Raw genomic sequence first — 13,630 nt, forward strand, 5'->3', positions numbered from 1 at the left:
GACGGTTGCCATATAAAAGATATATGCAAACTCATAAAAATCACACTGGTAGTTTGGTATTTCTCCCTCGTCTGGGTCATATTGTATAGCTTTTTGGAAAAATGTAATTAGGTAAAAACTAAAATTAATAGGCTAAAAGCATAAATTAATATAGAGAATTCATAAGAACTATTAGAGCTTCGGGTTCATTAATGAGGTCTAAAATTTTACATTGTATATCATAAAACAAGTGAGTGGGTCTTTATCGTCATTAATAGTTGTTGTGTTCTAAATACTCGTTCAGACTAAAGGGAGTCAAGGAATTGAATCGGAATATCCAAAACATTTCTTTTCTGCATAGTTCCAAGTAAGATTTGGGTAACCATTCTATCGGTGTCAGTCGTAAAAGAGATGCGTCCCCTAAGTGTGTTTCTGCAAAGTGTCACGAAACGCTGTGTTTAGTTTATTTTTTGTGGATGTTTGAACAATGTGAGTTCAGCCTTTCTCTCAAGCTCTGGGTGGTTCGGCCGATGTATTGCAGCCCACATGGGCATTCTAGCATGTATACCACATTCGTGGTGCTGCAGTTCATGTGGCTACGGAGAGAGATTTTTTCACCTGAGCCATTGATGGTCACAGATTGTGTGTTATTGGCTATTGTTGAGCAACATTTGCAGAGTGTGTGTCCGCATCTAAAGGATCCCTTAGGGTTTTTGGACTCTATGGTATGTTTTGAGGTTTTAGTGGATACCCCTAGTCTAGGACAGGAAGGTGCCAAAATTTTTTAAGGGTTCTTGCCCTCCGGTAAGTCATGCGCGGTGAAGCTGGTAAGGCGTTGCCGATGATTGGGTCTTTATGAAGTATTGGCCAGTGTTGTTTGAATATAGATCTAATCTTGTTGTGGGAAGAGTTGTATTGGGTGATAAAATTATAGACGTATTCATTATTTTCATGTGTCTGTGGTTTCTTTTTCTCAGTATTATGTTTGGAGAGTAGGCAATTTTTTGGAGTATCTTCTTTTATTTTGAAAACAGAGTCAGAGATAAGGCCTTCTGGCTATCCCTTCTCCTGAAATCTAGATTTGAGGGTTTCCATTTGGTATTTCATTATCGTATCGTTGGATCCGTTTTTTCGGATTCTCCTCATTTGTCCATAGGGTATGTTACATTTCCACTTATAGTAGTGGCAACTCCTATATGCTAGGTAGCTGTTGGCGTCTACACTTTAAAAGTGTGTGCTGGTTTCAATTCGACTGTTGTGAGATACTAGTTGTAGATCCAAAAATATGGCGGTTGTCGTGTCTACCAGTGCAATGAAACTAAGGTTCCAATCATTCTGGTTTATTCTTAAAATGAATTTGTCTAAACGTTCCCGTGTGCCTTGCCAAATAAAAATGATATCATCTATGTAACGTTTATAAAACCTAATGTTGGGATGTTGTATAAAACCAATTTCGTCTTGGAACAATCCCATAAAAAGATTTGCATATGACGGGGCGAATTTCGTGCCCATCGCAGTGCCCCGTTTTTGTATATAGGCGCTGCCATTGAAGCTAATGTAGTTATGGTGTAAGATGAAGGATATTGAATCTAGAATGAACCTGTTTTGTTCTGAGGGCATGTATGGGTCTTCAGTGAGAACTTTTTGAATGGCATTAATGCCTAGTTCATGAATTATATTACTGTATAATGATGCTACATCGAGTGTTACCCATAGCATGTTCTCTTCCCATTCAAAATTTTCCAGGGACAGGATAAGTTGGCTTGAATCTCAGAGGTATGATGGTAAGCTTATTACATATTTATGCAGTAGGTTATCAACATAAGATGATAGATTGGAAGTCATAGAATTAATACCTGATATGATGGGCCGGCACGGGGGATTGATGAGGGATTTATGTATTTTAAGTAAATAATAAAAATACGGTATGGAAGGATGTTCAATCGAAAGGTAGTTTCTCTCTTGTTTCGTGATAATTTTATTTGTGTAACCTGAATTGATTAATGTGTGTTGAGTAGTCCATTCTAGTCCTTGGTTGGATCTGATTAGAGTTTGCAGTAGTATGTGTTTTCGGAGAGGATTTTGATGGCTTCTTTGCGATCGTCCTTTGTGTTGAGGATAACTGTTCCTTTTGTCCGCTACCCTGCGTATTGTAAGGCATGTATATGCTGGTTTTAATAACTACCCAAAATAAATTACATTTGAAGTTGTATGGAGATGAAAAAACACTGACATAAGCCAAATATGTCACATTATCACTCACAGATATTTTGCTCACTACTCTGCGTATTGTAAGGCATGTATATCCTTGTTTTAATAACTACCCAGAACAAGATAAATTTAAGCTGTGTGAAGATGAAAAAACACGGATTTAGGCCTAATATGTCACATTATCACTCACAGATAATTTTAGCCGCTACCCTGAATATTGAAGGAAACATATACAATCAGGTCCATAAATATTGGGACATCGACGTAATTGTAACATTTTTGGCTTTTTACACTACCACAATGGATTTGAAATGAAATGAACAAGATGTGCTTTAACTGCAGACTGTCAGCTTTAATTTGAGGGTATTTACATCCAAAGCAGGTGAAGGGTATAGGACTTACAACACTTTGCATATGTGCCTCCCACTTGTTAAGGGACCAAAAGTAATGGGACTGAATAATAATCATAAATCAAACTTTTACTTTTTAATACTTGGTTGCAAATCCTTTGCAGTCAATTACAGCCTAAAGTCTGGAACGCATAGACATCACCAGACGCTGGGTTTCATCTGATGCTCTAACAGGCCTCTACTGCAACTGTCTTCAGTTCCTGCTTGTCTTGGGGCATTTTCCGTTCAGTTTTGTCTTCAGCAAGTGAAATGCATGCTCAATCGGATTCAGGTCAGGTGATTGAGTTGGCCATTGCATAACATTCCACTTCTTTCCCTTAAAAAACTCTTTGGTTGCATTTGCAGTATGCTTTGGGTCATTGTCCATCTGTACTGTGAAGCGCCGTCCAATGAGTTCTGAAGCATTTGGATAAATATGAGCAGATAATATTGCTCGAAAAACGTCAGAATTCATCCTGCTGCTTTTGTCAGCAGTCACATCATCAATAAATACAAGAGAACCAGTTCCATTGGCAGCCATACATGCCCATGCCATGACACTACCACCACCATGCTTCACTGATGAGGTGGTATGATTAGGATTATGAGCAGTTCCTTTCCTTCTCCATACTCTTCTCTTCCCATCACTCTAGTACAAGTTGATCTTGGTCTCATCTGTCCATAGGATGTTGTTCCAGAACTGTGAAGGCTTTTTTAGATGTTGTTTGGCAAACTCTATACTGGCCTTCCTGTTTTTGAGGCTAACCAATGGTTTACATCTTGTGGTGAACCCTCTGTAGTCACTCTGGTGAAGTCTTGTCTTAAATATTGACTTTTACACACATACACCTACCTTCTGGAGAGTGTTCTTGATCTGGCCAACTGTTGTGAAGGGTGTTTTCTTCACTAGGGAAATAATTCTTCGGTCATCCACCACAGTTGTTTTTGGTGGTCTTCCGGGTCTTTTGCTGTTGCTGAGCCCACCGGTGTGTTCCTTCTTTTTAAGAATGTTCCAAACAGTTGTTTTGGACACGCCTAATGTTTTTGCTATCTCTCTGATGGGTTTGTTTTGTTTTTTCAGCCTAATGATGGCTTGCTTCACTGATAGTGACAGCTCTTTGGATCTCATCTTGAGAGTTGACGGCAACAGATTCCAAATGCAAATAGTACACTTGAAATTAACTCTGGACCTTTTATCTGCTCATTGTAATTGGGATAATGAGGGAATAACACACACCTGGCCATGGAACAGCTGAGAAGCCAATTGTCCCATTACTTTTGGTTCCTTAACAAATGGGAGGCACATATGCAAACTGTTGTAATTCCTACACTGTTCACCTGATTTGGATGTAAATACCCTCAAATTAAAGTTGACAGTCTGCAGTTAAAGCACATCTTGTTAGTTTAATTTCAAATCGATTGCGGTGGTGTAAAGAGCCAAAAATGTTACAATTGTGTCGATGTCCCAATATTTATGGACCTGGCTGTATGCTGGTTTTAATAACCACCCAATAAATTAAATCTGAAGTTCTGTGAAGATGAAAACACAGTTTTACAGGTAGGTCTAATATATCCCATTATCACTCTCAGATTTTTTTTTTACTGCTACCCTGCATATTGTAAGCCACGTATATGCTGGTTTTAATAACTTCAACCAAAAAATAAATAACATTTAAAGTTGTGTGGAGATAGAAAAACACAGATTTTTATGCCACGTTATCGCTCACAGATAATTTTGTCTCCTTATCTGCGTATTGTAAGACATGGTTGTGTTGGTTTTCAAACATTTATCCCAAAATATATTAAATTTGAAGTTGTATGGAGATGAAAAAACACAGATTATATCACATTATTACTTGCAGATAATTTTGTCCGCAACACTGCATACTGTATAACATGTATATGCTGGTTTTAATAACTAGACAAAAAAATGAAATTTGAAGTTTCATAGAGATTAAAAAACATGGATTTAGGCCAAATATGCCATATTATCACTCATAGATATTTTGCCCACTACCCTGTGTATTGTAAAACACATATATGCTGGTTTTAATAACTAACCAAAATAAATAAAATTGTAACTGTGTGAAGATGAATAAACACGGATTTAGGCCTAATAAGTCACAATGTCAATCACAGATCTTTTTTTCCGCTACACTGCGTATTGTAAGTGACATATATGCTGGCTTTAATAACTTCAACCAAAAATAAATTACATTTTAACTGTGTGAAGATGGATTTATGCCTAATATGTCACTTTTTGTCCTCTACCCTGAGTATTGTTAGACAAATATATGCTGGTTTTCAAAACTTAAACCAAAATGAACTATGTGAAGATGCCCTGACAGAGTTTGGACTAGTATTTCAGGTGCTGCCATTGAGATTTCAAATGCTACATCTTTTGTCTTGATGGTAAAACACGTGTTGTACAGTTTTGTGTATTATTTAATTTCAGCGTTTCCCTTCTTTTTTTCCTGGCAGTAGAATAGAAGCCGTCCCTCAGCTCGTTTTTCTGTCAGACAATGCTCATCCACCCTTATTCACAGCCAAACAGAGAATGACGTTCTGCTCGTTCTGCAAGGGCACCTCGCTGCCTGCTACAGCACTGATTGGCTCCCAGGCTGACAGACAGCCTCGACGAGCCAATCGGAACAAGCCCTCCCACCCCCACTTCCTCTCAGAATCATGTGAGCACTCTTCTTCATCCTCCCTCATGATTTTTCACTGTCACTATCTGTTTTTAACTGGCAGATAAAATGTTTGGTGACAACTTTTTGTAAATGTGCCCTATTGAGTTTTATGGTCTGAAAAACTAAAATCAAGAAACCAAATATGATTCCTACTTTTGTATATGCATTTATTAAAATATAATATACAAAAGTCCTTTACAGTACAGAATAGAAAGTGTAAAAATATCAAGTCAAAGTAAACATGTCAGCCTATACATTTATCATCCTAATTGTAGTTGTCAATTTTTTGATTTCTAAAAAAAAGTCAGCATATATACAAGAATGAAATATCATTACAGATATACAGATAAAATCATTTCATCTATGAAAAATTGCCCATAGTAACCAGTCAGAATCTCATTCTGTACCATATGCACTAGTTTTAACATATGATGCCCGTAGGGGTAGACTTGCCAAAGACCCTAATGCGAAGATACCCATCCTTACCGCCACGGGCTGGTTACATAATGATCTTCCAGCAAATGTCCAAGTTATAAAAATACAGAATTCCTGTTGTTGGTACAGTGTTCAGATCATCAGAATGTATAACTTGACTAACTGCGAACAGAGGCAAAATATACAAATAAGTTTTCATTCAGTGATGTAGCGTAGTCAATAGAATACAGATATAGCAAGCATCAGCAACCTATGCAGTGAGTTACTACTAAACTGTTTCATTGCTGCCTTAACCATAGGTCAAATGGTGCAAATGTACAGAGCCCCCCATTCATCCCACATCCAGTGGGACAGTTCTAGATTTCAGCTGCTGTCCCACGGTCCCGTGAAGGCTGCGGTATGTCCTGATTTCAATTGTCAGTGTATACATCGGAATAGATTGGTGAAGCAGGGAGCCCTCAGTTGCCTGCTCTACGATTCATAGGCCTGTGTTCTCCCCAGCAGGTGTGATACAGTGACGTCATCACGCCTGCTGAGCAGGAGAGCGCACACGCTGGGGGATAATGAGTTCCATTCATCAGGGGAAGGAGGCTAGGTGATTACAATTTTATTTTATTAAAACTACAGGCTCTTTATTATTGTAAGGGGGCACTAAGGGGGCAACGCCATTATAAGAGGAGCACTGAGGGGTCCAAATTATTGTAAAGGGGGCAGTACTATTGTGTCAGGAGCACTAAAGGGTCATGCTTATGAAAATGTGTAAAAATCAGAGTCTCACTTCCTTCTGGGATTCTCGTACCCACATATGCCTTGGTTGAACTTGATGAACTTATGTCTATTTTCAACCGTACTAACTATGTAACTATGTAACTATGTAATTCTTACTCTGATGGTGGCATTTTGGAACATAGCTAATGTGAGGAGAAACTAAGGGGGCATAACAAACATGAGGGGGCAGTAAGGTGACATAACTACTATGTGGGGGGACTAAGGGAGCATCACTACTGTAAAGGATGTGAAAATGTTCAGAAAGGTGGGGAGGCCACTATTAAAACTTCTGCACTGGGCCCACAAATGTGTTAAGACGGCCTTGAACTTTATATCCCAGATAACTTTTTGGAGCAAGAAGTAGCTTACAGCTTTCAGTGTCAACCAACTTCCTCTGTCACTCAGAGGCCCCCTCTCCTTCTTTTACATCTCTACCACATTTGAGAACCTCTTTCCATCATCAACCTGCCCTCCTACCCTACAAGAACATGCTAGATTTAGTCAGTTCAATTCAATAAACTATAGTGCTCCTTATAAGAATGTTCAGCACTTGATTGCTTTCCCTGCTTCCTGTGTCACTGTTACAGTGGCTACCACTAGGGGGAGCTCACCGTGTACAGACTTTCACTCCCATTGTGTTCCATGCTAGTTGCATCAATCCATATGCAGAAAACTTCCCCTAATGCTACCTGCAGCCAGTACCTTTATCCAGATATATTGTGGACCTTAAAAAACTGAATAATGGACATAAACGTAAATAAAAGCATAGTACTTTTTGACACATTGTTTATTTGGTTGTGCAAAGCATTTTAAAGGCATAGTGTTTTTTTAAGCTCACCTACCTCTTGTCATTTTTCAAATTCATGTGCACTTGGGGAGGGGTTTTCTTTGCTGTGGGTGCTTTTCCATCATTTCCATCTGTAGTTTCATTTTCTTTTTGTTTACGTCTTAGGCTGAACCATAATTGATAAGCAACTAAAATGATAAAAGAATATAAGTTGATACAAGGGTCATCAGTGTGCATTGCCTTCATTATTTATTCGTAGATACATTGATCTTTACATTATAGTGTTTTTTGGGGGTTAAAAATAAACCTAAAGGTTGTCCAGTTTAAAAAACTTTTACACCTGCGTCCGGTGCGGATTCGTCTTGTATCTGCACAGACGGATCTGCACCGATAAAGCAAACACTTGTATCCGTTCAGAACGGATCTGTTTGCATTATTCATTAGAAAAAGTCTAAGTCAAACGATTTGTTTTCATTGCACCATATTGTGTCAGTGAAAACGGATCCGTCCATATTGACTTACATTGTAAGTCAGGACGGATCCGTTTGACTCTGCATCGTCAGGCGGACACCAAACCGCTGCAAGGTGCATTTTGGTGTCCGCCTCAAAAGCGGAACAAAGATGCATTGGGGCTGAACTGATCTGTTTTGGGCCGCTTGTGAGAGCCCTGAAACAGATCTCACAAGCGGACCCTAGAAACGCCAGTGTGAAAGGTGGCTTAGTTTTAAACGAAATAGCAACACCAAATTAGGGAATGTTCAGTTAATATCAAAGTGCCCTCTGTTTATCTCTTGGTCAGAGTGAAGAACAGTCACAAAGATATTTTTTACTCAGAAGGACCTTTCCTGTCCGGCATTGTGTGAATAACATATTGATTTGAATGGACACTTGTAACACCCCAGAGTTGTGTTACTACACGCTTCTACCCTGCTACTATCTGTTAAGAGCCATAACATTGTCATCTGATGTAATTCACATTATGTCTTCACAAATGTGCATGTAAAACTTTGTTATAAATAAATGTAAATTTTCCTTGTAATTTTTCAGGTTGACCAGCAGGTGGCAGCAATGCATTGGTAAGGAACTAGTTACAGTTTAGTGTATCTAGGCTGGAATGGATTATTCGAACTTAGCTCCCCCTCTGTGGAGGTGTGGACTGTTCCCACATCCTGCAGTATGGGAGGAGAAGGAAGTTAGGGCAGTGTGCCAGCCACCCCTGCTGGGGAAGGCTGTGTGATAGCCTTCAGGAGTCCCCCTGCATAGGGAAGAAAGCCAGGATCTTGTCTCGGCTTAGACATTGATCAAATCACCAGACTGAGCCTCAGCTGGATGAGCAGAAAACAGACAACCTCCAGAGTTCCAGGACAAAAGCATTCCCTGAGAGCCTATCTGAGAGTAAGTCCAGAGACCTAGGAGAAGCCATATCCTCCTCAGCTAGTCTGTCCCCACAAAGCAGAAGATAGAGAGAAGCGCAGAAGATAAATTCCTGCCACAGTTACAGAGCTACTAAGCAGACGTCTTATCCTGCAAGCTCCAGATTTATAGTGCAGAAGATTTATTCCTGCCAACCATTGCTGAAAACCTGCTGGGACCAGAGATCAAAGCTGTATTCTGTTTGGATTCAAGTTATCTTCAGTAAAGAAAAGTTTGAACTTCTCCTAAAGGTCTGGACATCAACTTCTGCTGCAAAGTTCCTCTATTACTCCTACTATCACTACACTCAAATTTATTGCAAGTGAGCCAGGAGTCCAGCCGTACCCAGGTAGGAGATACCGTTGACACAATTATCACAACCTATAGAGACATTATAGGCCATTACACCACTCTGGCATTCCTAACCTGGGACGTGCGTTATAACACCTTGGAAGGGCCCTGTGATAGTACCGTGCGCACGCTGCAATTGGCAGTCACAAACTATGGACTATTAACCACCCATATCCTGACCCACTGCATAAGTGGTGTCAGCTTACCCGTTCCTGGTCACTGCACACTGCGTAATACCATGGCTCCTCGCCATACAGTGGAAGTGATCACTGCATTCTAATACTGCTCTTCACCATCATTTACGAGTAGGCAGTAGTTAAGAATTAACGGTTCCTGACCAATAATTGCCTCCTCACTTGGCGCATCTAAATGTGCCAAAACAGATATGTGTGCCAGTTTTCCCCATAGATAACAGCTGATCATAGCAGATCACAGGGGGCCCCAACAGGAAGACACTTTGTAAACAGCTTATTGTCAAGGAACCTTTCTAACAAGTCCAAATTGGAGAACCACTTTAAAGGGAACCGATCACCGTGATTTTGTGTATAGAGCTGAGGACATGGGTTGCTAGATGGCCGCTAGCACATCCGCAATACCCAGTCCCCATAGCTCTGTGTGCTTTTATTGTGTAAAAAAAACTGATTTGATACATATGCAAATTAACCTGAGATGAGTCCTGTAGATGAGTGAGATGAGTTAGGGACAGGACTCATCTCAGGTTAATTTGCATATCTATCAAATCGATTTTTTTTTACACAATAAAAGCACACAGAGCTATGGGGACTGGGTATTGCAGATGTGCTAGCGGCCATCTAGCAGCCCATGTCCTCAGCTCTATACGCAAAATCCTGGTGACAGGTTCCCTTTAAGATGTTAAAAATGTATGCAAGATTTTATGTTATGACTGTTTTGGAACTGCTAACTGAAAAGTCTGACGAACTTATTTTACTTACAATTGTGGACTCTAGCTGTGGACTTCATTTTATCTCTACCCATTATTATAATATTCTGGGACCAAAAAGTACTGTATGTCTCACAACTGCAAAAGACAAAAAAAAATTGGTCATAAGAAATCCATAAGAAATCCAAATGCTGGCATAGGTTAATTACACTTCAAAAAATGACAGACTGAGACATTTGTTCTGACACAACTTGTGTTCACAAATTTGTATACATACTCCATCCTCATCTATAGTGCCACAGAGGCTGAACAGTCTACATTCTGCTTCCTAACTCTACTAAGAACAGAAACCAATGTTGATCATGTCAATAGATTTGTAGCTCTCTCAGACATAGCAATGGTTCTCCTCCAATATTTAGTTTAGGCTGCAAAATCAGGTCCTCAATGGCAACTGTTAGGACCTTCATCACCATTCATGAAGATCTTCAGCTTATCCACATATTGCAGGTGACAAGTTGTCCAAAATGTGCACTCTGTGAACTGTCTTAAAACTAGGATCCTCATAAAATGGCCAAAGTAGATATATACATTTTTGGTATCTGCTTTCAGTTGGCTTCTCTCCAGTTCAGTTAAGCAGGCAGTTTCACTGGGGTCATCTTGAAGTGATCGAGATAATATGTTTATGGGGGGGGGGGGGAGATAGATGTCTAAATAGCATGATTCATTGACTAAGTAGTGGGATCAATACAATTATAATTTAGGCTAGGTTTGTTCCTTAGTCCAACAGGCTGTTCCGGCGGGTGAACAGCCTGTCGGATCCGTCCTAGCACTAGTTCACCCACGAACTGCCGCTCCGTCACCATTGACTATAATGGGGGTGGGGCGGAGTTCCGGCAGCGCATGGCAAGAGGCAGCCAGACTAAAAGTACTGCACGGCAGTCCGGTGCACACGTGAACTAGCAGCAGGATGTATCCGACAGGCTGTTCACCCGCCAGAACAGCTTGCCGGACTCCCCTGCCGCTAATGTGTGAAAGTACCACATCGCTAATGTCAGCCAGCTACATAACGATTTTTTTTATGACAGAAACCCTTTAACCCCTTAAGGACACATGACGTACTGGTACGTCATGGCTTTAAATTGCGATTCCGGCGCCACGGGGTTTAATCGGAACAGGATGACGGCTGAAATCATTCAGCCGGCATCCTGTAACAACGCCGGGGGGGTCATTTGACCCCCCCTATATCGGTGATTGCAGAAAACCTCAGGTTAATTTAGACCTGCGGTTTGCTGCGTTTCCGGTCCATTCAGGTCTCCGGTGACCCGATGAACCGGAAAAAGACTGTGGTCGGTGGCGTGATTATAGACCACCAATCACAGTCCGAGGATTTGAAGAGGCGGTGCTGGCCCTGGTGCTGAATGCTGCTGTCCAGGGTGCTGATTGGTGCAGGGGAGAGAGGTGCGAGATTCAAACTTCCTGCGCTCCTCTCTCCCCTCCTCTTCCTGTTCTGCACGAGCACCCGGCAGCATCGTCCAGCACCAGCTCCTGAGTCCCCCCTAAACGTCATCCATCACCCTCCTGCACCCATCGCCCTCCAGGTAGGTTAGGGTCAGTGAGGGAGAGGCACCATTAGGCAGGGATAGAAGGGAAAAGTTAGTTAGGAAAAAAAAGCACTTTTATCTAAACTTTTTTGTTTCAGCTTTCAGACCCTAGACCCCCCCCCCCCCCGCCACTTTTTTTTTGCATTTCCTTTTTTTAAAATAAATATACGAAAAATATTTGGACAAAACGCAAAGCTTTTTGATTTACTGAAAATGAAAGGTTAATTGAAACTGAACATTTAATTATTTTGTGTTTTTTATTTATTTTTTTACTATGTACTCTATAACGGATTCTTGCCTCTGTGGCAGATTTGTTGCATACATTCCTGTTTCTGATAAATCAATTCCATACCTCTGAATGGGGTTGTTTCTGCAGCATGTGCATGGATTTTAATAAACCCTATTTAAACCATGATAAACAGATCACAGAAATTCCTGCCACAGATCTGCAACATGTGAATATGCCCTTATACTGGGGCCCGAGATTTTAGTTGGAATTGCACATCAAATGAGCTGTTAATCTGCACGTCCGTCATTATAGGTCTGAGCAGTGTAAGATTTTTGGACCAAAAGCTAAAAACAAATTCAGAAATATACATATTTCAAAATGCTATAATTTTTTATGCTCCATGTTTAGCAAAAATATCCAAGAAAAATATACACTATATCAACAAAAGTATTGGGACATCTCTCAATCATTAAATGCAGGTGTTTCATTGCCACAGGTGTATAAAATCCAGCATTTCATTGCCACAGATGTACAGCCCCTCGCCATTCAGTCAGCCTTTACATACATTTGTGAAAGAATGGGTCATTCTAAAGAGCTCACTGAATTTGAGGATGGTACTGTAATAGGATGGCACTGTTGTAAAAAGTCAGTTTGGGAAAATGTCTTCCCTCCTAGATCCCACACTCACCTGTGAGTGGTATTATTGCAGTAGTCTGATGAATTAATCTGAGTTTGGATGAATGTCAGGAGAACGCCACCTGCCTGACTACATTGTGCTAAATGGACATTTTGGTGGAGGAGGGATAATGCTATGGGTTTGTTTTTGAGGACCTTTAGTTCCAGTGAAGGGAAAGCCTTATACTTCAGCATGCCAAAACATTTTGGACAATTGTATACTTAAAACTTTGTGGGAACAATTTTGGGAAGTCCCTTTCTCTTTTAGCATGACTTTGCCCCACTGCATAAAGCAAGGTCCCTAAAAGCATGGTTGGGTGAGTTTGGTGTGGAGGAACTTGAGTTTCCTGCACAAAGCTCTGACCTCAACCCTACTGAAGAACACACACTTCAACACACTCCACAATCTTGTAGAAAGCCTTCCCGGAAGAGTGAAAGCTATTTTAGCTTCATGGGGGGATGGGGGGAACTCTATATTAATGCCTATAGAGTTAGAATGGGATGTCTTAAAAGTTTATATACTATAGGTGTAATGTGCAGGTGTCCAATACATTTGTCTATATAGTGTACAAGAATATATACATATCAAGTCTAACTAAGTTAAAAATAATTCTCAAATATGTTTCAAAAGTCTCAGAAATATAAAATAATGTCCCAAATACTAAAAGGGCTCACAGTATGAACTTTTAACTCTTAAAACATAATTAAAACTTTATTAAATGTAATTATAAAAACTATTCTAATGCAAAACTGAACAGACAAGCAAAAACATAAAAAACAAAGCAACAAAGGATTATATAGTGATATATGGAATTAGGTTAATAATACCTGTATTTTAGTTAGGGCTGGAGTATGTCGTGTGCTTACAGCTTCAGTGTCTGCTGGAGATCAAGACTGAGAGCCGTCTTAAATACAAGGATTTTCCAGGAAATGGGTGTTTACGAGGCGTGGTTGGGGTGAGTTCTGCCTGCTCACTGCTCCTTTCTCTCAGATAGTTCATATTACAGTTAATATCCTTTGAGTGGTTCGCACTGTACATGCAGTATATGTTTTGTTTATCCTTGTAAATCAACCAGAATCACTCTTTAAATATTGAACAATGACTAGATTAAATAAATTAAACATTGTGTAATTCTTTAAAATCATGCCTGTAGACATACCCATTAATAATTTACTTTTCATAAGAAGCTGCCTACGTCAC

The 13,630-nt window shown here is 40.1% G+C and overlaps 1 long non-coding RNA gene across 1 annotated transcript; it reads right to left on the reverse strand.

The window, feature by feature from the left end:
* Positions 1 to 5,412: 5,412 nt before the first annotated feature.
* Positions 5,413 to 13,396, reverse strand: LOC122926500. The gene is made up of 4 exons (XR_006387679.1): positions 13,258 to 13,396; positions 9,977 to 10,062; positions 7,315 to 7,447; positions 5,413 to 5,866 (listed from the first exon to the last, which is right to left on the reverse strand). It is a non-coding gene; the product is annotated as an uncharacterized LOC122926500 (long non-coding RNA).
* Between the last annotated feature and the right edge of the window lie 234 nt (positions 13,397 to 13,630).

Source organism: Bufo gargarizans, chromosome 2, assembly GCF_014858855.1.
Source record: "Bufo gargarizans isolate SCDJY-AF-19 chromosome 2, ASM1485885v1, whole genome shotgun sequence".
Lineage (NCBI taxonomy): Eukaryota > Metazoa > Chordata > Amphibia > Anura > Bufonidae > Bufo > Bufo gargarizans.